This window comes from Scomber scombrus, chromosome 12, assembly GCF_963691925.1.
Source record: "Scomber scombrus chromosome 12, fScoSco1.1, whole genome shotgun sequence".
Taxonomy (NCBI): domain Eukaryota; kingdom Metazoa; phylum Chordata; class Actinopteri; order Scombriformes; family Scombridae; genus Scomber; species Scomber scombrus.
In genome coordinates this window covers 9,167,282-9,192,592 of record NC_084981.1, presented here as the reverse complement: position 1 = coordinate 9,192,592, position 25,311 = coordinate 9,167,282, and the positions used below count along the sequence as shown (strand labels likewise).

Below are 25,311 nucleotides of genomic sequence, written 5' to 3'. Positions count from 1 at the left end.
GCCCTGCAGTCTGTGGCTCCACCATGTCAGGTGACATCCACTTCTCACTCTGGACCCCACCCTTCCCCAACGTGTGCACCTTACAGACATGAGTGTTTATGAATATTTGCTGCGAGTTGCCTGTGAGTGAGCTAACCAGTTAGCTTGTTAAATGTCATGTAGCGACTGCAACCAGGTTTTGAAGACCAGCAAGCATAGCTGTTGATTTTCTGTTTGGCTCTTAAGTTGGAGCTGGAGCTCCAAAGTCAGTAAACAGTAATGTGTTTGGACTAGTTGCAGAAAACAAAGGAACAGACAGGGATTACAGTTTATATTGTTGTTGTTTGTAAATAGTATTCTGGCAGGTTGTAATATATACACTGAGGATTGTTTCTGAGGGGGGGAAAGGCTGAAAAAACCCTGCTCATTGAAGTGAAGAAAAGGAAAGTGAAGGAACAGGGGATACATGGGAGTAAGCATGGAAAGTCATTATATAAGATGGGAAATAAATCTTTGGTGTCCAGATTGGGATGTTTCTAAATTGTAAGGCTGGTTCTTTGTAGGATTTTCATATCCTCATAGTGCTGGACAATCACAGGGGATTACAGAGATAGTTGTTTCACTTTATGATGGAAATGCATGGTAAAGCATCTATAGCAAAAAAAAAAAAAAAAGATCTGGGAGTAATTAAGAACTTTTTTGTAAGTAATAACTGGTGGAAAAATCGTATTGGTTGTAATTAAACTTATGGTGTAATTCTTTGTATATTTGACATAAAACATAATCATTTCCCACAATATATCGTGTCAAAATGACCCCCAGCCCCCTCTCTCTTTACTGCCGTTTATTGTGTCTACAATGTTTGAACACACTGTACTCCCAATATGTCCATTGATTACATTTAGCTACACATCTGACTGACTTTTGCAGTATATGCTGGGCATATTTATTCATTATAGCCAAACTAACTAATGTAGACTATATATTGTCTATCCATGTGTAATAAGGGGCTGACGTGTTAATTGAATGTAGACATATGCCATGTTGAAAGGTCACTGCCTACCAAGGCAAAGATTTCACTGCATGTTACTGCAATCATGTGAAAACCCCCATAAGTAAAACCCTCCATACTGCAGAGAACAGGGTACTGAATCGCTAGTTATTTGCTTCAGTGAAGATGATAAGCCCTGTTAAAGCTATTCTCTTTCTAAAGGCGTCACTGCAAACATGACAGATAACAGTGAGTTAGGCCCGGTCTCCCGAGCTTTGCTTCAGCTCCGTCCACAGGCCTTGAATATAATAGCCTCTGTTTCCAGATGACTGTTTACATTTCTCTGTCATTTACTGTTAAGGATGAACTATTTTAGGATGAAAATGTGGGCCACATCAAGATTAGCTACAAGCCAGACTAGACCAAATACACTCTGGACAAGTGGGAACCACTGAAATAATAAAGTATGTGCTTTTGCCTGGGTCAAATACAGGTTAATGATGTTAATGCATGCATGACCCAAATGTGTAGTAATAGATTGATAATGACACCGTCTCACATACTATATACAGTCCCCTCTCTCCTTTAACCAACTGGTCTCATTATGAAAACAGCATTATTCACAAGCGTAAAACTGTCTGTGGTGTCATTGTATTTAACACAAGGCTTAGACAGGACAGCAGGATATTGTGTCGTGTCATGTGAATGCATAATGTATTAACGAAGACCGCTCTGGGAAATATGTTTGTCTGTTACAGTTGGCAAATGATGAATAATGGAATATGTGACTGGTTTCAGAGTGGTGAACAATGCCAACCTGCCACTCAGTTTCAATACAGACAACTCCTGTTAAGGGAAGGGGGCAAAAGTGGTTGATTTGGGTGTGGAGTAGCTCTCATCTTTACTTTTTAATAGCATAAAGCATTAAAATTTGAGTCAACAAATCAAATTCTGACATTTTTATACCCATAACTCCTGGATTGGTGCCTAAATCATTCATATGCATTCTAATATGCTAGTTTCAGCAGGCACCAAAGTAAGATGTTTCTAAGACGGTCACAATATGAAGTGAAAATGTGTCTATCTGATGTGATATTTTTAGGGTGTTACTTTTTGAGAGAAGAACTTTCACACACTCTGATTCAAGTGAACGGGAAGGTGACTGCTCCTGTGGTGTATTTAGAAAGGGGAACCCTCTAAATCTTTCAAATCTTAACTCACAAGCGGGATGAAGAAAAAAGAGGAAAAATGACCCCAGCTGATTCCACTGCTTCACGAACAACAAATATCCATCACCTTAAAACGCTATAGGAGATACAACACATCATTGGGAAGCCCTTTAAAATGGTTTCCTCGGTATCTTCTATTTTGGCTGCTTGACATTTACTTGAGGTTTCTCTTGTCAACCAAAATCCATCTGAGGTCTGAGGCATGAAAGGGGGGAAGAGGCGACTATGGCTGCTGACCAACATCTACAGCATATGTCAAGCGTTGACTGAACGCTGTCTATTCACACTCACAATTAGAGCAAGTGACGGCAAAATGTGCCACCTGTGCAAATAGCTTTATCAATGGTGAGACTCCAACAGAAGCTTTTACGGATGACTGAGAACTAGAAGAACAAAGAAAGTGACAAAGTGTCATCTGGATGCGTGACAACAAAATGCCATGAATGACTCTTCACAGTAGTCTGTGTTGAGCACTTTAACAAGATTGAGGGGTGTAATGCTGGCAGACAAAAGAGCACACAAGTGCTCACTTTTATTGACATTTAAAAGAAATGGATGTACACTGAGCTATAAACACATAATGCTCAACTTGCATTATACACAAAAAAATCAATTCAAAGTTAAAATGATTAGAGGGGACCTATTGTCATGTATATAATATTACAATGTTGGATGTCGACGTTAAAAGTGCATTTTTTCATTGTTTGGGTTTAGTCAAGCCGAGCTACAACTCCATTACACAGCACTGCAAAGTAAAATAAGTAAGAGCTACTTGTCTGCAGTTCTTTATCAAACATCATCATCATCACTGTGGCTGTTTCTACTTGTACTATTCCTCCCTGCATCATTTCTAACTGAGAGCTCCAGATATTGTTATTATGTCAACTTGTTTTTAGCACCACTTCAAAGCTCCACTAAATTGGTATAGTACATGTTTTATTTCATGAAAATTATCCTCAATAAAAGTCTTTCATTATTTAGTCATTTAAAGCCTTTAATATAGAGCAATTAAGCAGGAAATGTTGGATTTGCATCAATGGCAACTTAACATGACTCTGATACATACTGCCCCTCTGCAAGTTTCCAGAAGCTGGCCCATCAGAACAGAGTGGGCCCATCAGGAGGGTGCCTTAAAGAGACATGGGCTAAGACCGCATGTTAAGAAATGTGGCTGATCTAAGCGGCTGCATAAAAGGTCAGTATAAGATAAATAAGGAGTTTTTTGAACTGTGAATCATGCAAAGCGACTCTAGTGGAGTCCCAGTATAAAAATATAGAGCTGGAAATGAGTATAATAGGTCCCTTTTCAGTGATATATAGTAGTTTAGCCTCAACTGTGTCTCCCACTGGCAGTAAATTCCCCCCCCGTAAAAATCAAAACAGAAGAAGGAGACTGTTTATGTCTGTTTATGTTCATACTGTCCAGCCTCTCCTTGTTTGTGTTGCTACAAAGGGTCAGGAAAGGGTGAGTTGGCCTTTATTTCATGTAGGACAGGATAAACCAGACAACATGGTGGTCTGTGTTTCCCTTTCCTTCATTCTATTAGCTACTTTCCCTGTGTGACAATGATTAATGAACACAGTTGTACTGCGTCTGTTTCCACATCCAACCCCCAGCACACCCAACCAATGGAGAGTGTCACAAGCTACATGGTCAGCAGAATCTATCTTCTGTGTGACCTGAAGGAGGCTGTTTTCTGTTCTCTCCTTTGTGGCTGTGTGTGCATGGGAGGCAGCAGATGGAAGGTGGGCGGTCTGCTTTGCTAACAACCCTTTATTACTGGAGTAATGCATCGCCATTATGGGTGTTTAAGACACAGGGGCTGGCGAACAGGGGCAAGGGATGGAGAAGGAGAGATGGGAGAGAAAGAGAGGCCTAATTACAGTAATGAACTCATTTTCTGTCTCTGATGTTGGAGAGTCTGTCTTTCATCTTGGTTCATCCAGAGAGGAGAGGCCCAGCGGTTTTGCCAGGTCTTAAAATAATCCTCTGACATTGTGGCCTGATTAAAGGCCGGGTAGATATTAATATGCTGTCAGGACAGTGAACACGTTCTGTCCACCATCCTGAGATTAATACTCTACTATCGCTGATAGCCCATTTCACCAGAGCAGGACACACGGCATGATATCAGCCAGCTCTGACAGACTCACTAGACACTAGACTGACTTCTCATTAGTCACTTCTACGACTCCTACTCAACTGAGAGGAAGTCCCTCTGATCACGGCTTTGGGCTGTCTTTTTGTTGGGTTTTAGTTGCAGTTCATTCCCAGTTCTCCAAATGTTTACCATCTGTGCCTAATGTTTATATTTTCATGTTCAGTAAGATGGAAAGTAGAGGCACACTGCCTCAGCTACTTGAGCTAATAGTGAAAAAAGAGAGGAAAATTTGCAGAACAGATTTATGGAAATTAAGTCATAATGCAAGGATGTTCTATAAGACAGCACTGCATACATTAACACTGTCGCTCTATTTGATTGCCAGTTGTAAGCGAATTTAGCGCACAACATTATTAAGAGTAATCCACTCAGAGCTGACAGCACTTCAGGAAATTAGGCACATACTGTAGCTAGTAGTATATGCTCAATAAGCCTGGTCATGTTATCAACGTTTAAAAATTACTTCTGACAGGAGTTCCAAATCCTTTACATGCCTGATTTGTTGGCAACAAGGCCCCTTTCAGGGAAGAGTGATAAGCCAACCTTGTCACATAATGACATGTCTTTAAACTTAAGGCTATCTTTTAAATTATCATGCCACATAAACAGGAGGAGCTTATTTTGCAAAGGTTTAGTAAATTCGGTCCCCCAAGTCCCCAAGATGTTACAATAATGTGAGCAAAATATCAAGATTTGCATATGTGTGGCCATCACAGGCACAATTTAGCTGGATGTTCTGCCAGTACACCCATTGTGCAAGATTACAGCTCATTATTGTATTGTTATATTAGTCAGTACACTGGCAAAGCTTAAACAACATCTTGAAGTTAAAGAAGTCATATGGCATTTAAATGAGGCAAATTTATTCAAGCCATTCTTTTCACTTCCTTGAATTTTCACATTCTTTACAAAATGTGGCACCCTCAGCAGTATCTAACCCACTGGCCCTAAGGTCAAAGTCACACATGTTTATTTAGCCCCAAACATGCACTGGGCAACTCAGAGCCTTGGGGTGAGCACAGACTTGTGATTATGGCCAATTATCTTAATAAAGCCTCGTGTAATTGAGACACATTAATGCTCCTCTGTTCTCGGCAAGCAGGAAGTAGTAGCTGGCCTCGTCCCCAAGACGCCTCGACCTCCAGAGCCGAGGCCAAGCCTTGATGCAGTCATCCTCTCCTCCTGCAGCCAAATTAGGGTGCAATGCAGGTTAGAGGCCAAGATGATTACACCAATTTTCCAGCTCATGGACTTCATCATATAGTGAGCCAGGCGGCATTGCTATGTGAAGCAAATTTACAAGTCCTTCTCAGTGCACATACACAAGCCCACATTTATTTTAGTTCCTTGTTACCTGCCATCTACTGTTTAATGTTCAGAGGCTGCAGCCAGTCAGACAGTTGGATGTGTCAAGCTGCGTTCATCATTAACACAGAGGAAGGGGGAAAAAATCCAGGCAGAAAGCAAACAAACCTGAAGGCACGTTGCTTATGCTTCACTAGTGCCCGTCATTTCATTCCTCAATAAACTCACAATAAAAACAATGAATCACATTCCATGTCACTCCACACTCAAATCCGATCAAATCTGCGCTGCACGCAGTGTTAGTGTTTCGCCCTCCGAGGAGTTGATTTAAAACAACGTGGGAGCTCTGTTTTCAATCCTCTATTGTAAGCAGCTGTTCCAACCTTGCTGTGGGAATGGGAGGGGTGTATGTGATGGTTTTGGGCAGGATAGATATTAAATTCATCACACTTGCAGTCAGTGGAGGAGGGGTATGGAAGGGTGTATGACTGCAACCAGACACGGGCATCTCCAATCTGATGAAAACACTTGTGTTTCTGCTTCACTGGAGCGATTCTTTACCTTAGCCGGGTTATTGCAAAGGAGAGTGTGAGGTTAAGAAGAGAAGTAAAAGTGGTGGAGCGGGAAGAGGAAAAAAGAAGAATGGGAGTTTTGCCAAACCTTGCTCAAAGAGATCCGAGCAATTAAACCACAGAACCAATTAATTGGGCGATCTTATCCTTGAGAGTTCATTACTGGGGCCTGGGAAACCAGGCACGCCATCTTCCCAAAGTGTTTCCAAAACCAGAAAGGACACTTGTAAGGCGTGTTAAGACTGTGTGTGTGTGTGTTTGTGTGTGTGTGTGTGTGTGTGTGTGTGTGTGTGTGTGTGTGTGTGTGTGTGTGTGTGTGTGTGTGTGCGCGTGCATGTGTGTATACCACAGCTCACACCAACTGTGGCTATGAAAGTATGGACCAAAGAAAACCAAATGCACCCTTAACCCTCTTCCTCTTTCATCTGCCGGTCCCACAATTCAACCTCACAACAGGGAGGAATCTCCCACCAGCTGACACTCAAATTAGCACTGATGCTAAAGCCCTGCCATTAATGGCCGAGCCCACCCCTTCCTGTACACAGCGATAACTCACTATATCTGAGCCGGTAAGAACCCAATCATCTAACTCCACCCTCTCTTATTGTGGCCAGACCATCAACTGAGTACCCCAATGTGCCAGTATTGCCTGCAGGGAGTAATGCTGGGATTTATTTTAATGGCCAGTGTGAATGGAGGGTCACACCCTCAGTGGGAGGTAAGGAAACCAATGAAATGGGTTCCAGCCAGCTGCCTTATCCTGTCTTGTATGTGGAAACTAACAGCACATCACACCGAGCCTAGTTAGCCTTTAAAAATCCTAACATGGATGCTAATTTGGGACTGTAACAACTGCAGATGCTGATTATCTACGTTGAGCGGGATTGTGTTACAGAAAATTCATAGCTACATAATAAAAAAATCATACTTTTGGGTGGCAAATTGACAGCATCGTCCACTACAATCAAGAAGTCAAACAAGACAGTCAAATTCATCCACTATTTCCAAATGCTACATTTTGGTGTATCGTGTATTATAGAATTGGACTATGATAAAAGGGCTCAGATATGATAATTGCACATTTCTGTACTAAACTACAAGAGATCTTCCCTGAACTAAGGGAGCTTATTAAGAGTGTGCATTTCTTTCCAAGTAGCCAGGAAGTGACTTATCTTTGTCATTTGCCCAGTGTGGAAATAGATAATATAAACAACAGGTTTATCACAAACATGTGCCTCGAAGCCTTCCTGTGAGAACACTGTTTTCACTGTGCTGCCAACCTACATCCCTCTATCTTTTACAACTTGTCTGCCAGCTCATCTCTCTTTGACAGCCTTCATATGTGCACTTTTTCCCTCCCAGCTAAAAATCTACTGTTAAAACTGAGGAGTATCATGTCAGAAATGTGCCCAGCTATGCCCACAGTGGGCTTATACCAACGCTGACGATGGCTGATCAGCAGCAGAGGAGAGATTACAATAAAAGGGGAGGAATGTGTACCTTGACCGTGTACTTGCATTAAAAAAAAAGACAGAGATAGGCTGAACTGAGGCAGCTGCGGCAGGAGCGAGGGACAATTAGAGGCTCTTTGTTTACATCTCAGCGCACACAGACCTGAGTTGACCCAAGAGCAGAAGAACAATCAGTAGAAAGAGATAAAAAAGGAGGTCAGACAGCACAGAGTAAACATATACCCTCACTGTCTCATCGTTCCCCCGGCGTCGGGCCTCAAGTTGCGCTGTGGGAAATGCCCACATTCACTAATGCCCAGTCAGTGCCCCAGGTGCACAGACTTATGGAGAACACAGCCTTCATCAAACAAGCATTGCAGTGTGCGCAGGAGTCTAACCTCTGGCATGAGCACAGCTTCAAAAGAGTGCCTGTATGCTCTGTCTGCGTTTTGATCTATATAAAACTCAAGTAAGAATCCTTTTGCCTGGTTCGCTTTTGAATCGACTAGACAGGAATTTGTGCAAAAGGGAAGTTGTTTCATACTGGAATCAGACTTTGATACTCCCCCAAAACCCCAGGAAAATTGATCAGCAAAAATCCCACACTGGAAGACACACACCAGCTGGACTACAAGAGGTTAGACGGCTATGTTATGATCTGCACTGTCTGATATCTGTTCCTGTGACTACAGCGCTAACTCGAGGTCACTGCCCTCCAACAGTCATCTCGCCACACCTCATCTGTCAACATTTATGCTCTCACGCGTAAAATTAAACAAAAGATAGCGGTTTGCTTTGCCGTGGACTTTGTGATCTGGACTGGTGGTTATTTCTAGCTGTTGTCTTATCACGGGGGCAGCTAACATGAACAAGTCTGTTTTCCTACACCAGTGCACCCCCCGAGTCTGATCGGCTTCGTGCTAGCAGTAGCTCCATCTGGAATGTGCTGGCTACAGCTGAGTCTAAAGCGCAGGGGTCACCCGTGATCTGACTCCATTTCACTTGGTTCAGGGAACAGCAAGTATTTACCCAACAGAACGTCCAAATGGTAAATTCTTTTCATTTCCTGTGCACATTCAAATCTCATAATATCTACCATATGCTCTGCTACAGACAAAGAAAAGGGTCTGCCAGAAGAGAGTAGTTTGAAACACCATGATTGTGTATATAAGCCAGTGAAGTAGAAGAAAGCAGACTCAAGGTAAATCCAATTATGTGCATACTGATCCAGATAACATGACTGCACATATCTTTCATCTTGATTTCTCTGGAAACATCAATTTAGTCTTTCAAAGTAATTGATTGTATTGTGAGGCACCGCGGCATGTTTTAAAGCAATGCACGTCCAAAGTAGCATTAGTGCTACTAAAACAATCATAGTACTCAACTTTCCATAAGTGCTGGCCGCCGGCCAAACAACCGACCCCTTATTTAAGTCCACCCGGTTACTTTGTTCTATTAATTTTTTATTCCAATAAAATAGTTTTGATTAATGAGTTGTGATTCACTACGTGTGCACATTTATGATCACTGGCCTCCACTTCAAAACAATGTGAGTGTAATGATAAAGAGATTTGCCTACCTGTCTGTATCAGTCCCACCCACACATGCTGTATATGAATGCTTGTATGTGTGCTCAGCTGAGAAGATGTGTCCTGCCAAATAGAGAGCAGAGAGTCGACTTCAGTGTTAAAGTGACAAATATTAGCAAAATAATTGATGAGAAAGAGACATTAAGAACTGCATTTAAAGGAAACCATTTTCCATATATACCACACAGATGTTTAATAAAACAGAGGCTTAATAAATGAACATATGACTCAATTATCTTTATTTACATTGCGCTTTTTACAGCAGAGCCATCTCTATGACGCATTGCAAACACCAAAACACCAAAACAGGTGATGTTGTCAATGTAAGAGGCTTGTGTCATATGACTAAGATGTGGGCTATGTCTCAACCTCACCCTCATGATGATAGTATGATGAAAATAAAGATAAAGATAAATAGAAGTTGAGTTGATTAAGTAGATTCACATGATTTGAGTCAACTGAATCTTTTTAGTTTATTTTAACCTTTTTATTGACGAAGGGTGCATTTATGTTTCTGTTAAAACAATAAACTAACCATCATTGTGGCATATATTGATAGATCTTACAGTAAAGGTGACTCTTAATCACAAAAGTTCTGATCAGTCAGAACAGGCGTGGTTTTAAATATTAAGGCTAGGGTTACAGACTGTGTGGGCTGATTTCCCATACAGGGATTAAGTCTTGTTCAAGACTACACTTGTTTCTCAATGGATATTTTCACAGAATCTTGTCTTTAATCTAGGACTAGTCTTCATCTCTGTCTGAGAAACTGGACCTACGTGTTTACAATTGGGTAGGCAAACTCATTTAAATATGCAACAATTAATATCAGTGTATATGATGGAATAGTGGCATTAGAATTTGACAGTAGCCACCAAATTTGGACTTTTAAGGCCAAACATGTTCTCTGGTTACTTTTTCCCACTGGATGGCTACTCTTAATTGCTGTTAAAAGCCCTGCAAATAGTGTTTTGGCATGCTATATGCTCATTAAATATCCACAACGCAGCTTTTTAAAGTACTTAGTTGCAACTAAGCTGATTCTGTTTCAGCTTTTCATCCATCAAGTCATTTGTAACAGTATTTGTAACAAAAACATGACACCTTGTGCATCAGCTCCACTGTTTCTAAATTCCAATACCAGACAATGCATTAAGATGACAGCCACTGATAAAACAAAATAACGGCTTCAGCTCTGGAATGACGACCTTTACTTGCCAAGATTAACATAATTACCAACAGCAATCTGTCAAGTGGTAGCTTAACCACAGTCATGGTAGCTTCAAATAATCAGATTGACAAGGTTTGGAGCCAAGCTATGTGGAAAAGGTATGTTTGTAAAAGAAAAGAGCCCTGTTCTTAAGTTGGACTGAGCTTTGTGGTTTGTATCATGTAAAACAGCACCACAGTGGTAGTACTGGCTGTAGGTAGTGCAGGAGAGAGGCAGGCCTCCTCCTGGCTCCAAATGGGAGTCTTCTACCCTGTTGCCCTGCCAGCTGGCTACCTGCCCAGCGCCTGCCAGGCAGCACACTGCCATTGTCCTTTAGTTGTTTCAGGGTGATCTGAGAATTAAAATAGACAGGACAACAGATTTTCCCTGTTTATTCACGTGAGAACAAAGCTCAACTACCGCCATAAAAGAAACCCAACCCACAATGCACCAAAGTAAAAGTACAATTTAAACTTGGCTATAAAGTACAGAGATTCTCTATTCTGTTACAAAATTAATGAACACAGACTAACATGACTAATGGAACGGAGTGTTATTAGAAATGTGACTAGCAGTGCTGTCAAACCACTTATTATGTCAGTTGACATTATGTAACAACTAGCTCTAGTATCACACCCAAGAAACACATGCATAGTTTTAGATGTCACTCCCAGTCTGTTCAGGTCTCTCAGACTCAAGCTCCTGTGTGTTCCCAACAGAAGGAGACCGTGTTTGTTCTTGGCTGCTCCAGCGGAGCCCCACGAGCACAGAGCACTGTGCTGTGGCCCCACTCCAAAATGGACCATCTGTCCCCCGAAGTGGGCCTAGCCACACCGGCCTTCACAGCTTTGGGCAGACAGAAATGGACGTGCAGGGTTGATGTGGCCCAGCAGGCCTCCAGAATCAAACCACCACCTATTTTCTATCAGCACACATCCCCCCTCTGCCACTTCCCAACAGCCTGCTGCTAACCAAGCTACCTCCATACCAATGACAGCCTGTCAGCGGTGCACACTCTCAGGAAAGGACAGAAAGAAAACGAGGAAAGGAGAGAAATGGTGACAAGGGCGCTCTCGTTTCGCAAAAAAAAAGGCAACAGAGCTGTGAGGAGTTCACTTGGAAAGCTCTGAGAAAATTGCCCACTCTGCTCCTCTGCTGAGGTCAGTCACATTATCATTAAGAAATAGAGCAGCAGAGACGGGAAGTAGGTTAGCATTGTGACACTGTTAAGATTTTAGAAGCAACATGCTGACGCACAAACACATCCACACACTTCATCCAGAGTTTACACATGCCGCGTCAGGGCCGTGGAACATCTCTTCCTCCCTCTTACTCACTTCAGTGGCATTCGTTTTCTTTTCAAAGTTCGCTTTTCACACATGGCCTGGTGTTGCTGACAGAAATCTGGCATAAGATAGACATTTTGGACTTCGGGGCAGCAGCTGGAAGCACCGCAGCTGACACAGAATAAGGTTTAGTCAAGCGGAGGATGTGAAGGGAAGATGACTGTAGGGAGGACAGGGGTAAGCACAGATATACAGATGAATCACTAATTCATTCACCTCCCGAGAACCGTATGTGCTGCCTCTTCCAGAAACACACTCACAACTTCTTCCACTGATACAGACCACAGGCTAGACCACTCATACATACCTTTGTCTCAAAATAAGACCTCCCTCTCCTTATAAAATGCTTATTCTGCACACATATTCTAGTCAACATGCTTTTTTTTAGCCTTAACACCTTTTCCACTGAGGCCACTACATATCAATAGTTGCCATGCTTACCTGATTAAGAGAGTCCCTTTTCATTAGAGCCATAAATCCTAAGAGGAGAGGACACAAAGCTCTGTGTGCCGCTGTGGTAATGAGCCCACTGTGGAGATGCTATCCAACTGCATTAAATCCATCAGCCACTTGTTGAGTACAAGCCACCCAAAAACACAAAAGAGAGAGAGGAATCCACCACATTTCACAGTGGAAAGGCTCGAAAATAGACAACAGCGCCACAAAAAGCACCCCTGCTCTTTTATCCAACGACTAGTTTGAGGAGAAAATTGAGAAAAAGGGAGGAAAAGGGAGTAAAAAGTAAAGTAAAGACAAGTCTGGCAGCCATCGGGGAGTCAATTTAGCAAAATGCATACAGCTGCCCCCTAATGCACACGACCCTCTCCCTCCTCCCTGTGACAAAGCCACCAACAGCTGAATGAGACTGCAACATTAGCATATGTAAGGAAAAGTAGGTGGCTGCGCTGGGTGGGGGGAGAAAAGACTGCAGGGTGTTGGTGGTTGGTGGTTGGGGGGTGGGCCGTGACATTCAGAGCTCCTCTGCCTGACAGGAAGGACAAGCAACAAAAAAAAAAGAAAAAAAGAGGAGGGAGAAAAAAAAGGGGGGGAAAAGGCTATTGTTCTCGGGAAAAGATGCCCAGGTCAAGCCTGTGACCTTCCAAGTTCCTTGCGATGCCTGACATTTGGAGCAGCGGGAGATGAAGGAATCCACTTATCTGTACGCTGTCCCGTGAGCTGCAGCCTGGAGCAAAGGTCTCCTTGACAAACAGAGGCAGCAACCATGACCACCTTAAACACACTGAGATAAGAGAAGTAACACACAACCAAAAAGAGGGGAACTGCCCTTTTCAAAACTGATAATCCCTCTATCCATATGCGGAGCCTGCATTTTTTTTTTTTTTTTAACATTCAGCATAGGCCTGAGCGAGAGACGGGGGGCGGCAGGCAGAGTGGGGAGAGGCTGCGATGGTTCTCAGAGCAAGTAAGAAAACGTAGGAGTGTATGAAAACAGGACGTCATCTCTGCAGGGTGCTATTCTCTGGTGCTCCGCCGCAAACAGCTGTGGACCACCACATACCAAGCTGATCTCAAAAGAATAGCACCAACAGCCTCACATCTTCTGATACACGCCACAAAGTATTTGATCAGTTGGTGTTTGTTTGACGCCAGTTGTTTGAGGTCAGCACATTGTATCAAAGCCACCTAAGTGGAGGTTAAGAACACATACTCATGTAAGGTTTACGGCTTGATTTCTACATCGGGCGGTTAAATACGGTCGTGGAGAAAGATTAACAGCGGCTGAGGCACCGCTGAGCAATACGCTTTTACCCGCCAACTGCTGCTGAGCAACAATCGGGTATGAATGTGAGTATGTGTCGGTTTATGCTAGTAAAGATGTATGACGTGTCGTCTCACCTCGTCAAAGTCCAAAGTGTTTATTGCCGTTCCACACGTCTACAATGATAACAATGACAGTCTCTCCTGGAAGACATTTATGGTGTTGTGTTCAGTCGATCACACACACAAAGAAACGGTTGTTTAAGAGAGAAGTTTAAACCCTGTCAACTCTCTCACCTCCCAAAATGTGGCTAATTGCTATATGCGAAGTGGGTGTTAATGTCAGATTGTCGCTTTCAGAAAGTTACAGCCCTTTCCAATTGTAAGGTGTGGGGCGACATGGTTTCCAAATCTTTAGGACTGTCCAACAAGCACTTCTGATTCTTCTGCGTACACTGAAGCCTTGAAGTATATTTACTGTATATGAGGCAAGTTATTTTTGAAGAAGACAGCCTTCCTTGGACACATAAAGGTTATATAAAGAACAACTCTGTGAGGTTATTGAGTTTTGATGATATCTTTCTCCCCTTGTATAGTGCAACATAATTGAGTTACAGTAAACTTAATTGGAGAAAACACTAAAACAGTGTCGTTCCAACCACTTCCTGACGACTGCTTTGCTCTGTCTTTTTCTGGTTGGAGGTAGGAGCGTGTTAATAGCAGGAAATGACAGACTTTTTAATCAAGCCGACTGAATGGCAGCAAGTACAGGTCTTTGTGCCACATTCTGCTTTGATCCAGCCTCTGCAGGCAGGTTTCTCGGCTTTGATTGGAGTTGAGGGGAAGGAAAGAGTTTTATTTGAAGAGTGGGAAGCCCCAGGAGGTAACACTTAAGAGTTCTTGTCACTGCATCCCAGCAAACAGACAAACTATTCATCAGCCTACACACATGTGCAGCAGGGCCTGTGGAGAAACACGCAAACCCGCAAACACTGCTCGTTAGCACATGGACGACCGGGTCTGATGGGTAATTTACATACCAAGGGTAGTCATTACAGAAACGGATACACATACACAAGGACCCACATTCACAAACGCTAAAAAAACATCTTTATACAGCTCATCTTTCTTTCTTTTCCTTTTTTTCTTTTTTTGGCGTGGGCAGTGAAGAGGCAGACAGGAAACAAGGGGAGAGAAATGGGATGACATGTAACAAAGGTTGACTGGAATCAAACTGAGGACGTTGCAGTCATGTGGCATGTGTAGTAACCATTTGGCTACAAGGCGCTCCCCCAATGACTTTGATTGATTTTAAAAATATATATACAGAGTTTTGAAGAATTTGGTCAATAGTCAGCAGCCCATTTTGTAAAATAGAAGACTGGACATGAAGGAGAAAATTCTTCTCATCTTTTTCTTCTGACACTTAATTGCTTTTATTCACAGAAACATAAACACATTTTTTTTGTTGATTCATAATAGTTTTTCTCTCTCATGACCAAGACTTATATTTTTTCAGAAACTTTTCATTTATCGACTCTGGGTTAGTTAAAAGTTTGGCTCTATACTTGAATAAATTATATATGAGTTAATGGAGGAGTAGTGAGAAAGGCGTAGGAATTTATAAGTGTTTACTTCTTCCTACTCCTTTTCAAACACAGTTATTCTAGTTTTGGGTCTGTTTTTATTCTCACGTTCAAGATAAATACATTAAAATCAAATCCAATCAAATCAAAATGGGGTAATGTTAATTTATCTGTGATTACTTAACATACTATGATTCCCAGAAGAGAGGCAGAGAGGAGGTCACTGTGCCTGGCCAAAAGCACATAACCTCCAGCAAAACCACAGCTCTTTGTTTTAACACAAGTGCTTTTGTACGGGTTAAAGAAAATGAGATTTAAACGTGTTAAGTATGGAGTTTTGCTCTACTGGGCAGTTTTGTTAGCTTTGGACTTATTTTCAGTCTATATGCTGCCTAAGATAACCATCTCCTGGCTGAAGCTACACATTTAACGGACAGATATGAGAGCGGTATCAATATTCACATCTAACTTGGCCCAAAAATTAGGCATATTTCTCAAAATGGAGAACTATTCCTGTAAGCATTAGCATTGAGCAGAACTTTTAGACACTACACAGATGGTTTTGGTGGCAGTTTTACATATTGGGTAAGATGAACAATACAACTGTCAAAAAACACTGTGTGACTGTTTACCTGTCCAAAATCAGTCAGATCCTTTTAAATATTCATTTAACATTGTCTAGGCAATTTCTAGCAAAGCAATCCTTTATTATCTCTGTAGTGGAGCTGTATTTTTTTTTTTTTCAAACAACCTTGAGGCTGATTCTTTTAATGCTACGGTCAACCTGAAAAGACAACCACACTCAGCAGGGCAGTGTGGAAGCCATTGGGGCTTGCTACATAATTATAGTGCTAAACAAGTTAAAACAGCATAATGTGGTAAGGAACAAAGGCTTTTGCCTGATTGTTTCCACCAGGGGACATTTAATAATCCACAGAGAACGAAAAGCACCTGTATCCGCTTAAATTGAGCTCGATTTCACAAGGCTGTGACGATAGCCAGGCATGTGATGCATTTGCTGTCCAGTATTTTTAGTCCTGCTGATAATGGCATGCTGTGGTAAGACAAGTTTCTCCTTAGTTATGCAGAGCGGGCGAGGAGCTGTTTAGGGAAATGGCCTGTTCCTCCTGCAGAGAGGAAGGGAGGAATAGCAGCTGGCAGGCAACAGGCAGACACAGCATCTCTGAATGTCACTTCTCCCCTGTCTACATCCCCCTCCATCCTCATCTCTCTCCCCACCTTCTCTCCTCCTCTCAGTTTGTTCTGTATCTGTTGTCTGAATTCATCAGAGAGCAGGAGGCTGAGCTGTCTCCGCTATCCTCCCATGCCACTCCATCTCTGCGACAGAGGAGGAGAGTGAAAGAGAAAGGGGTAGTGGGCACATGAGGTGAGGGGGTGGAGAGTAAACAGTGGCTCGCATCCCTCTACATTGTTGCTAGGCAACTTTTTCTGCACATGACAGCCATGAGTGACAGCGGACCTCCCTTCAGAACAAAGACAGAAAGTTGAGGGAGGGAAAGGGGAGAGGAGCAGAGAGCAGCACAGAGATGAGCCATGAATATAGGGAAAGATGCATTGTTGATTTTCAGACAATATGAAGCAATATCATTTCAATCTGCAATCTATAAAGAAAATGTGAAAGGGCTGATCACACACATGCACGAGAATATCTCATATCCATTTCAAGTCAGTGGTTCAACCATGTGGTCAAGGCCTGACAAAGGGTTGCACAAAATCTGAGCGCTTCACAGATGATTAAACGCATATTTTGCGACGTCTTATTTTCTTTTGCATTAGTGCATAATTTACCTTTTTTGGCCTCTTAAAAAAGTCAACTCAGATTATGTTACTGTAATCACACTACAGACCTGACTAATGAATGCATTTTTTTAACGCTACAACATTACGACTGCCATGTTTGGATGTCTTTATCCAAGTCTTGTTTATATTTTGAAGTTTTTCACATGCTCTGTCATTACCAATGAACATATGATTAAGATCTGTAAGGCAGACTACCAGGGTTACCACAACAACCTTACAAACTATACTTTGGCAAAAGTTGGCAGACACCGTCGGTTCCGGCTCAGCACATTTGTGTTCGGCGCGGATGACGTGCTTCATCCATAGGGCAGAAAAATAAGGGTTTTTGAGAATTGCAGGGGCTAAAATTAGCACGTGAATAATAATCACCGGCCCTGAGAACTGCTTTTCATTGGAAGTTTGGCATGGGAGAGTGAGCTGGACGCCAGACTAGGGTGCTGCTCTACGGATGTGTCCAGAGGTAGCAGGCAGGCAGGAAAGCAAAGGGAAGTGGACACTGGAAACCATACTGTTAACAGCAGAACAGCAGTGTGTTGCCAGTGCTTTTAGATGGCCATAGAGGATGCCAGATGCTTGCAACATGGCTGACTAAAGAAGTGAAAGGCACTGCTACAAACAAACAAGCAGTCAACAACAAGGGGATACATTCATAAATGTATGTCAGCATCAATCTGCTGACATACTTGAGGTATGACCAGCAAAGATCTGAAGAAAAAAAGAATGTAAATACAAAAAAATAAAACAATGACAACAAGAAATAGCATGATGTCCGTGGCCATCTGGAGCATATGTTCCAGTACAGCAACTTCCTCCTGTAATTAATGAAGTTCTCCAAAGGGAACAGTCTGATTAAGTGAAAACTTTTTCTTATTCTCCACAGGCCATGTTTCCAGAGCGCAGAGAGAAATGGCTCCGACACAGCTCCTGAGAACTAGGCGGCCCCGGTTTGTCATGCAGCTGGCATCTCTTTTATCGAGTCGCTTTCAAAGCCTTTTTTCCCCCTACAAGTGGCATCAAAAACATCTGTTTCCAGGGCAGCCACCCACATGAGAGATTGCCCAGTCCTGGCAGGATGGCCTGCAGATGTAGGCAACAACCGACATGCAAATGTACATGTAAAAACCCCAGACGGCGGCTACACCGTGACAGTTAGACAACAATGCATCAAAGTCACAAAGGGGAGGAACGAGAGGAAAAGAGAGAAGACAAATGGAGAGCCGAAAGATAGGGACGGAGAATTAATGGCGACATAAAGGCAAAAATGGCTGGAAAGAAGAATGAGAGGAGAGGTCTTGAATGACGAGAGATGATACTGTAGGCTGTAGTGGAAGAGGAGTAAAATAGCTAGTAATTCTGAGCTAGTCTCCTAGCCATGTTGAAGGATGTGCAGTGGTACTTTAAATCCCAGGCAGCAGGCCAATTTGACCTCCATCCAGTTCAAAGCAGTTGTAGTAGTGGAGAAGCCTAATGCCTGATGAAGTAGTAGTAGCATGGCTATATCCAGGCTTCTACGTACAGGGTGTGTGAGTATGCCTTAAATGTATACTTGGCTAGTGCTCAGAGTGGTGTAAAACACTGTGCATCATTAAGGGAAGTGTGCTTAAGTAGTGTCCACAGCCTTGTAAAGAGACTGCAAGTGGGGGGAGAGTGGATGGAGGGAAGCAATGGGAAATGGTCAGAGTTATTTCCATTCCCTCAGCCCGTTTATGAAAACATTATGGGACCAAGGTTCAGTTCTCACGAGGAAGGGAAAAAATAGGGGGGAACTGAGTAAGAGTGAGAGACAGGAGAAAGTGAAGGAGAGAGTGAAAGAGGGAAAGGGAGGAGGGACTGCAGAAATGCTGCTTTTAGCTGTTTTCTCTGGAAAAGACCTTGCGCTGTGTGTGTCCCACATTGTGTAGTTCTCCCTCTGGCAAAGGCCACAAAAGCTTCCATTTATCTCTCCTGAGCATCTAGCCTTATTGAGGATCACATGTGCCATGGTGACATGCTTTTCCCTTGTTAACACTTTAGGTTTGCACCCAGAGTGCACCCAACACAATCTCCACCAGAGTGAGGGATTACTCCTGCTGACAAATGGGGCAAAAAGAAGTAGTACATCTGTTCTATATATTTGCATTTCTTTGGTTGAGATCACAATGCACCACTTGACTCGATGGAAAGCGAACATTCTCAGTCAGGCGTGAGAAACCCACCCCATCAATGAGGCCTTTTTCCACCCTTTAGTTTCTTTAACCGGGGTAACAGCACATCACAAGGAGCAGCTCGCACAAAACACAATCTGTCAACTTCAAGACAGACCGAGCCAGTTTATTCATGATTTGCTCTCATCAGTTTCTATTTACTCAGTGTTCTCGGGAGTAGAAAGGGGACCAAGAGCAATTTTAGGACATCGCAATGTGCGCTATTCAGCAATCTGCAGCTCTAATTGCAGAGTGAGAGGAATTTTCTACATCTCTAGCATTGAGGCACAACAGCTGCAGCTGGCATGGCATGCGGTGGGTGTGTTTAAAGGGAGGTGTGGCGTCTAAAAGGGTGTCAAAGACTAACCTCCCGCTGAGAGCCACCCACACGCGCGCACACACACAAACGCATTTAACGCACACAAACGCTCACGGTGGAACGTGCACGGACACGGACAGGTTCCCTTAAAAACTTTTTTTTTTTTAAAGATGGTAAAGCATCAGGAGGAATTACTGCACTCTAAAATTTGCTCCACTCTTTGCTGCCACTCATCAGCACATCCTTGATCTGACTGATTTAGAGAGGAGTCAGCTGCCATCAACAACAAAAAAGCCCACATCCCATTCCTCCAGTCAACGGGTCATTATTATCCCATTCTAAATATCTGTGTATACACGCACACAGACTGTACATGAACCATAAAAGAGAAGGAAGTGTTATGAATGCCATTATTCTTTTTTTTTTTTTTTTGCTTCCACATCTCTCTATTCCCACCTCGTTACACCACCATCTTACCATCCCCCCATCCACTATGCTTAATGGGGGGAAAGTGTCCAGGGAGATAAATGCGGATGAATTCATTCCTACCACCAGGAGCGAAGTGCACTGATCCGACCTGACGTGAGGGCCCCCAGTGATCGGGTGACCTTTGACCTTTCGAACTGATCGAGGCCAACGATCTGATGAGCTGGATCTTATGAAGGGGTGGGCTTATGAACCGCTTGGTTGGGGGGGAGGGGGGGGTACAAAACAAATGTCCCAACAGTCATAAGGAGTACGGTCTACTGCGTAAAGCAGCGTCTCCTCTTAAGATAACTCACTGGTGAATGCACACAGATGTTCGTTGGCATTAATATTTATGCAATTCCCAATGACATAAAAAAGGAGCTGGAGTTAGATTCTTTAATGTACTTCCACCTCACTCAAGCAGAGATCAGGCACAAGATGAAAGATGTGCGGAGGAAAGTGTCTGTCCTTAATCACAGAGCTGGCCAGACATTACAAAAGCATCCCAAATAAACACAGATTTCCTTATTCCTCACTTCCTTATCTCGAAACTGCAGCAGGCTCAGAAGAATGTCACCAAGATGGCAGCCTTCGGAGAACGCACCAGGCGCTGGCAGCTGTACAACTTGCTCTCGGGGTCACCAGCACGGCGGAATGAATCATACAAAGTCTTGCTTTCATTTTTTGGTAGATTGCGCCGTGTTATATCCAGCAGGGTCTGATAAGATGGACGACACCCATGGGCTATAAATATATGTGTGTATGTGTGTGTGTGTGTGTTCTTAGTCAACTTGTCTGCTATTAAGAGATAGAGTTCTTTAGTTGAAGTCAAATGTTAATATTTGCATCTGACCTTGAAACACCAGCTCAGAAATAGGAAATATTTAAATTCCCTTTAGTACCACCCCTGAAATAGTGGTGACAGTAATACAATTCAATACTAAATCAATAACAACCATTGTTTTCCTGGATTGGAATCCCTGGGGAACAGATCTTCAATCAGAGGCTCATAGCTGAGTGTGTGTCTAATTCATGGTTTTATCACAAGAGTTTGCAAAGCCATCATATACTACATTATAAATCTAGCCATGGGCATGATGTTGATTCTGCAGCACAACAACAAAAACGCTGATGTGACGAAGCTATGGTGCAGCAGCAGTTTGTCAAGTCAATAAACAGAGTGGTGTAGACTAACCAGGGTGGGATTAAGCTGTGTTTTGAGCAGAGTCTGGGGAAAGCCAAGAGGTCTCCTCAGGACTCAGAGCGCCTTTCAGTGAAAATTAAACAAAATGACAGGAAACAATTAACCTACAATCATTTCTCTCTTTACACCCCCGCAAGAAAAATGTCAAATGTCACCACCTGAGAGAACGGATCTTCATGTGTGACCCGATGAGAATCAGTGTGTTTACATACACTTCACTAACCTGATTATTGTTGGCTTTCGGCAGTAACCCCATTTCTTTAGAGTCGTGTAAACGAGGAACTCTCAAATCTGCTTTACACAGCTAGATTTGGGCTAGAGAAATATCAATTATGGGCATGTGTACATTTCATTATTGAAGTGTTATGTGTACATGTGTACAAAAAAACAGCAAACCTGGGAGGTATCATTGTGGCAGTATTGCAGAGGAAGGAAAAACACAAACTTTCAAATTCCCGCGAGTCTATTAAAGTAAATACATTACAAAGCCAATCCATCAACAAGTGGGAGGCTCAGCTCGACCTCTGACCTTTGGTGTTTGGTGTGCTCCACCTAAACACAGATTATCTCGAGACAGATGAGAAAAAAGAGCTGTGTAATTACACAGCTGCTCCTGTGGTCAGATACACAGCACCTATCCAGCCGTTGCGTGTTTGGTTATGTTTTTGGCTCGAACTCATACTGCTCAGCGCTGAACTGCATGTGGCCTTACAGTCCTGTTTACATTGCAGAGAGCTTCCACAGGCTTCCAGTAAACATAGCCCGGGGAAGGTAAGCACTGAATGAACACACGGTGTAGCTGCGAGGCATTGTAAGAATTACTTATACAGAGACCTCTTGTTAGTAATCTAACATAGTGTCTGGGACACGGTTTGCCTGAATGCGTTATGTAATCTCCTTTTCCTTTGCTCCCTCTTCTTTTAAGGCAGTAAACCCATATAAAGACTAGCATTCAGTGTCAAATGTGCTGGCCCTCTGGCTCTGGATCCCACAGCGTCCAACCCCCTGTGGCTAACCTCCAAACATCCGCAGCAGCTTCCAATACACTTCAGCTGAGGGGAGGAAGGGAGCAGTTGATCTCCTCCACATTGACAGACAGCGCGATTACAGAAGCAGGAGAAAAGAAGAAAAAAAAATCAGGCCACTGTCACTCCAGATCATTATCTTCCGTCAACAGCCTTTAGAAATCGCATAAAAGGAAGGCTAGTCAAAATGATGTTGCAAAGACAGAAAGAAAGAAAAAACAACAACAAGTGAGATGGAATATACTACTCTGGCTTCGAATTAGCTCTGCTTGGCTGAGTTGGTGCTCCTTAAACACATCATACTGCTGCTGCAGCCCCTAGTACAAGGCACGGCCAGGCCGAGCGCCAGCCCCTGCACAGTTCAGCTCCTCTCCGCTTTAGTCCTCCCTTTCCACTTTGTGTAAAAAGGGTTTCCCATACACACCAGTAACTCCAGTATCTCAGGCTCGTCTAAAATAGTCACAGACTCGTACATCTTTGCTAACAGCAAGTTACAAAAATAGGCCAAAGGCAACGTCACGTAAAGGCATTTTTGTGCTTCAGTAAGTAGATACAAAGGCTACATAGCGATGTCGTGGTTTAATGGTGTGCATAATTCAAAAGTACACTCTAAAGAGTACTGCAAGAGACAAAATATTTATCTTTCAAGGATATCGAAGGGAGTGTAATGTTTATTTTAACCAAATGAAAACTCTAGAAATTTTTAAAAAAAGGTTGTTGAAAGAATGTTATAATGCCTCTGATTTCTTCTCGTGAACATTTGCTGTCAAATTAAAGAATAACACAATCAGAATAACACATCGTCTTAAACCACTTTGAACTTCTCAGTGAAAATAAAACCGCAAATAGACCCAAGTTTTGTTATACTTCTGGGATTCCCGGGATAAACCACACATTTTCAGTAAACTAAGCTCATTATCATCTGATTTATGGACCAGTGGAAACACAAACAAGAACAACATCCTCCTCCCAGTGTTTCGTCAGCTCTTCTAAAAACACAATGACAGACTACAGACCATGACTAGACTTTCTCATTTGTCTCGTGTCAGAGAGCTGGCAACATGAAAGAAGCCCAACAAGAAAAAAACAGACATTTCTCACAATTGATAAAGAGGTTGTTTAGGAGAAAGTTCCTTCCTGTAAAAAAGGCTGATCCGCTGAAACATTCACACACATTCCTCACAGTACTGCTGCGCTCAAAGCGGGACAGGCCGACTCAAAACAACACCAGTCAGCCTCTAGAAAACAACAGAGCAGTATTATTCAGCTACACACATACACGCAACTTAGACTCTTGTTATATTCTTAAGGTACAGTGTAATATCTATTGAAGTAATCCAGCTGAATTGAATTTCCGCACCACCTCATACTCAGCGACACTGTGGAGGCACTGCGGTGCACTGGTGAGGTTAAGTGAAGGATACTGGCTCCAGCAGCAATGCCTCAATGGTTCTCACACACACTCACACGACACACACTCACACACACACACACACACACCATAGCCGAGCACTTTATGGCACATCTGTCACGGCTCTGCTCCATTTGACTTGTTAATTACAATCAACCTCTATCAGAAACAAGTCAGCGTACTATTACGCTTTAAAACAACTCATCCGATGGCTATTTGCTCCTTGGCTTACCTTGGGTCAATTTGGCACTCAAGGGCGCAGATGTTTGCACGCAGAGGTTCAGTCAGTATTAATCTACATTTGATGACTTCAAAGCAGGATTTACATTCAGGACTCCAAAAACGGCTATTAAATAGGAATTACGAAATAAATAATAGTATGCGTAAATAGATTAAAATACATAAATAATCCAATAAGCTGTGAGATAAAGCCATTCACTTGACTCACTGTTATTCATTATTTCATCATTCTTACTGGCATGTGATTGGCTGAAAGGAGACAGGTTCAATGTGTTGTGACAACAAATAGCTTACAGGCACCATAATGTTGCATAATAATGCGTTGTGCGTCAATGGTTATTTTCTCACTTTATTGATTTATTTATTGTATTTGTTCATATGATTATTTGATTTCATTTTGTAGCATTTCAGACCTCTTTTATATGTAATATTAGCCAATTTGCAGTTCCATCGCTGTCATCTACACCAAGATGATATTCAATGAATGAACAGACAGAGACAGAGAGGCAAAGAGGCATGCTGTCTGGACTCTGGGTGGATCACCTACACCCAGTCCTGTCTGCCTATTCAGACAGGCCCCTTCTTTTTCGCTACAGTAAGAAGGAGGTATGCACACCAAATCCCTTCTTATCTCCCATTGGGGGCTGGCTGTGACCAGAGAGGTCAGTCGTCTCGATTGTCTGGGCCCGCTGAGGGGAACACAGACAGAGTTAACCCCATGGGTCACGGCTGGTCCTTGGACTCAGCGCCCATTGGGTTAATGACTGGCCAGCACTCTTTCTCCCTATTGTGGCAGAGGGACAGATATGTAGACAAAACATGTAGGGAGGGTCTGCAACTTTCGGTGGCCTCCCCCCCCCAACATTCCTGATATGGACACTAATGAGTCCCTAAGGGAAGAGGAGGTGCAGACATAATTCATCTTGGCAAGACACATTTTCCTATATGTTTGACTATTGCAAATCCATAATGCATGAAAACAAATGTTTTGTGGAGTGACATTGTTAAATAATTGGCTTGGTGAAACAAAGAGTGAGCCTCCCATGCTCACAGTCACACAAGTGGTATTTGCACTGATGACCGGTGGGTAGCATTGCAGTAAAAGGATGAGTAATAGATTTAGTGCAAAAATAGAAGGTTAATGGAGGCAGGTAAATGGAAACAAGATACAAACCTTTAACAATAATTATGATGGTGATGGTGCTCTTTAATAAACTGAGATGACCCACATTTCACTATTGTGTCTGAAGATCAAAAAGCTTATCATGAGGATTAGTGATTTTGTTTTTCAGATGGAAAAATATCTTACAGTTACATCTGTTGACTGTCGGGACTACATCTGTCACACACAGTCGTACATTAAAAGTTCATATGTAGATCCGTCTGTCAGTCGAGTGTGTCGGTTTGAGCTCAGTCCAGAAATTCATGTGAGGTTTCAAAGGGTCACAGTTTAACAGTAAGGTTCAAGCTGTGTGTAAGCTGGTCATATGATGTTTGT

At 42.7% G+C, this 25,311-nt stretch overlaps 1 protein-coding gene across 2 annotated transcripts in view; it reads right to left on the bottom strand.

The window, feature by feature from the left end:
• The window catches only part of LOC133991476 (signal-induced proliferation-associated 1-like protein 2), an 85,075-nt gene that overhangs the window by 55,345 nt on the left and 4,419 nt on the right, over positions 1–25,311 (bottom strand). For both annotated transcript variants that reach the window (XM_062429898.1, XM_062429900.1), the window contains exon 2: positions 9,272–9,344. The gene's annotated coding sequence lies outside the window, so the exon portion shown is untranslated. The remainder of the gene's footprint in view (positions 1–9,271; positions 9,345–25,311) is intronic.